Here is a 3,504-nt window from a genome sequence, read left to right on the forward strand (position 1 = left end):
GTTGACTATTAGAAAAACAAGATGGCCGCTCTTCCCTTTTCCCTACCGGGGGAATAAACTTTTTAATTTTCGAGCCACCCCGAAAAGCCGAATTAGCGTGATTACTTCTTGAGGATACCCCACCCGAGTGTGCCGGTGCAAATTTGAACTCCGTCATTGTTATATTTTGACGGTAATCGACGATTATTGGTCAAATTATGACGTCACTTTTGCACCAAAAAGTTGTAATTCCCAAGGTTTTGCGAATTTTGCATGACTCCACACAGGAAAGTTGTTCAGGATGCTCAACTTGGTCGATTTGTACCGTCAAAACGCGATTTCCAGAGTTGACTATTAGAAAAACAAGATGGCCGCTCTTCCCTTTTCCCTACCGGGGGAATAAACTTTTTAATTTTCGAGCCACCCCGAAAAGCCGAATTAGCGTGATTACTTCTTGAGGATACCCCACCCGAGTGTGCCGGTGCAAATTTATCTCCGTCACTGTTATATTTTGGCGGTAATCGACGATTATTGGTCAAATTATGACGGCCCTTTGCACCAAAAAGTTGTAATTCCCAAGGTTTTGCGAATTTTGCATGACTCCACACAGGAAAGTTGTTCAGGATGCTCAACTTGGTCGATTTGTACCGTCAAAACGCGATTTCCAGAGTTGACTATTAGAAAAACAAGATGGCCGCTCTTCCCTTTTACCTACCGGGGGAATAAACTTTTTAATTTTCGAGCCACCCCGAAAAGCCGAATTAGCGTGATTACTTCTTGAGGATACCCCACCCGAGTGTGCCGGTGCAAATTTATCTCCGTCACTGTTATATTTTGGCGGTAATCGACGATTATTGGTCAAATTATGACGTCACTTTTGCAACAAAAAGTTGTAATTCCCAAGGTTTTGCGAATTTTGCATGACTCCACACAGGAAAGTTGTTCAGGATGCTCAACTTGGTCGATTTGTACCGTCAAAACGCGATTTCCAGAGTTGACTATTAGAAAAACAAGATGGCCGCTCTTCCCTTTTCCCTACCGGGGGAATAAACTTTTTAATTTTCGAGCCACCCCGAAAAACCGAATTAGCGTGATTACTTCTTGAGGTTACCCCACCCGAGTGTGCCGGTGCAAATTTATCTCCGTCACTGTTATATTTTGGCGCACGGCTGTTTCACTGCCAAATAAAGTGCGCCCTCTGTTGACCACTAGTGGTTAGTGAAGAAATGACGTCACTGCATCAAATTCGCGAACGGAATGGGCGTGGTATGCAGACATACAATTGTTGACGTAGTGGGAGGCTATGAATAAGATTGGTTTTTGATTGGTTAAAGACCTCAAGAAGCAATGAATATTCATATATAGTTTTTTTATTATTTAAAACAGACAAATAACTGGTCCTCAAGCCCCAAGGGCTTGAAAATTAATGGATAAACGAGATTACCAGGTGCATTCACAACGCGGAAGGATTCTACGCAAATTTTTGACTTTTTTTTGCCACTATTCGAAAATCGTTTATATTTTAAAAGATCCGGTGGTTCATGGGTGACGATGATTAACAGTTTACTATTGAACAATTATGTAATCACTGGGAATGTAATCATTTGTGGGACATTGGTAGTATTCGAAAAAATGTGATTTTAAAATCACCATTTTACCATGGCTGAAAGTCTTTTGTGGCTTGTTTTTAACGTCACACGTGTGTTTGTGCATGTGTTTACGTGTGGCTTTTCGTCGTCGCGATGCCTTCGTTTGAAGTCATTCCCTGCCTACATCCATCGTTATCAACCAATTATCGAGACATCACTGGATTATTGGGTAAGTTGTGTTGTGAGATTAAATCACAATTACTGGAAATTATGTATATTTTAGTGGAAAATATGTCCTCATTGTTTCACTTTCAAAGAACGTTTTTGTAGAAAAACAGTCGTCGGTTGAAAAAGAACATACACGAATGTATACGTTAAAAGTTGTATGTACGGCTGTTTCATGCTTTATTTTTTTATCTCATTGCTCATGATCAAACCAGATCCACAATTAAAAAACACATCATTATTTACACATAATTCATTGATTATTTACTTATACAGTTCATATCAGGGATCAAGCACCCCTTCCTTTATTTACATATAATTTTGGATATTTGTTTTCAAATAATTATGACATAATTTCATAAAATCAGTTTGCAATAAAAGCTTTCTGAATCTTTGATGACAATACCAATTACCAAGGACAACATTTTTAAAGATTTATCGAATGTCTGTTACAAAATATGTGTCATTATCATCGTTAGATGCAGTGTGCACACATCGAGGATGCGGTACAAGAATGAGTCAACAATTATCAAGCCAAAGCCAAAGGTCACGCAGAGTGTGTGCGTGCTTCAAACCGTTTACGGTGAGTTGATGGAGAGGTACTGTGTCGATCCCTTACTCCTACTTAGAACTTTGAGGTTGGTTCCGCTATCGTCTCTCATGGAGGGAGACGATAGCGGTACAAACCTCATACATGGTTCTACGAGTACAGTGTCCCTGGTAAACCGGTCACCTCATGTCAGTCGTCTCAGTCTTCTCAGCTGACTTAAATTACATTTGAAGGAACACTGCGGCAGCAGACCTGCACTTTGTTTTAATGATGGCAAATCTAGGTTGTGTGTATATTTTTTTGTATTGCTTTTATTATGCATGTTGCATCAAATAAAATGTTTTTTCGAAGAAAAGTACAAAATTTGCTACGTTATTTATTGCTTGTTAATTTCCCCATGTTTATGCAGACCTCCGGTAGATGATCTGTTGGATGACGTCTCATTATGACAGTGAGCTTCAGGTCTCAATTTATACTCGGCAGTCGGCACAGCTCCTGCAATTTGTATCACCAGTCAGAGAGATTTACAGAGCGATAAAGGTACCTGCCAAATAGACTGTTGATATAAGTGAATTTTTCGCCACCCATACATTTCACTCACTGTCGAGGCCATTTTATTTTATCCAAATTTTTATCTATCTATTTACAATGTACATTTGTATCTATCCTTCTATAATATATGTCATCAGTGTAGTCCATCATTGATAATTTTGATTGTTTCAATTTACAGATACCGTTGCAGTTTACCGAGGCAATCCTGCTCTAGGAGGCATTCTCTGATCATTGCTAGAGCCATGTCTGCTGTCATTGGCTGAGATACCTTGGGTGTACCATCTTCTGATTGCACGGCGAAGTCGGTCTTTCCATCATAAGCTGGCTGATGTACCAAAAAAAAATTAGTTATTGATAAAGATTAGTTATTGATTTAAGGAAGTAAGTAATAGTAAAGCCCTGTGTCTATATCATAAGACGTGCCGATTTGTTTTGCGTACCTGTCCAAGCTATTTACTCACAAGTAATAATTTTACTACCAGTGCAGTTAGGCACATCACATGACGCGTAATTTTGTAGTGGCGGAATATTTGTCTGAAAGCCAGCCTTTATCTTGAACGAACGTCATGTCACTATTGTGGAATGCCAATCAAAGCGCACACCAATTAT

General features: G+C 39.4%; 1 long non-coding RNA gene across 1 annotated transcript; it reads left to right on the forward strand.

The window, feature by feature from the left end:
• The first annotated feature begins 1,451 nt into the window (after window positions 1-1,451).
• Window positions 1,452-3,276, forward strand: LOC139953893 (uncharacterized). Its single transcript, XR_011788022.1, has 4 exons — window positions 1,452-1,797; window positions 2,273-2,376; window positions 2,753-2,883; window positions 3,074-3,276. It is a non-coding gene; the product is annotated as an uncharacterized lncRNA (long non-coding RNA).
• The last annotated feature ends 228 nt before the right edge of the window (window positions 3,277-3,504 follow it).

The sequence above is a fragment of the Asterias amurensis genome, chromosome 22, assembly GCF_032118995.1.
Source record: "Asterias amurensis chromosome 22, ASM3211899v1".
Lineage (NCBI taxonomy): Eukaryota > Metazoa > Echinodermata > Asteroidea > Forcipulatida > Asteriidae > Asterias > Asterias amurensis.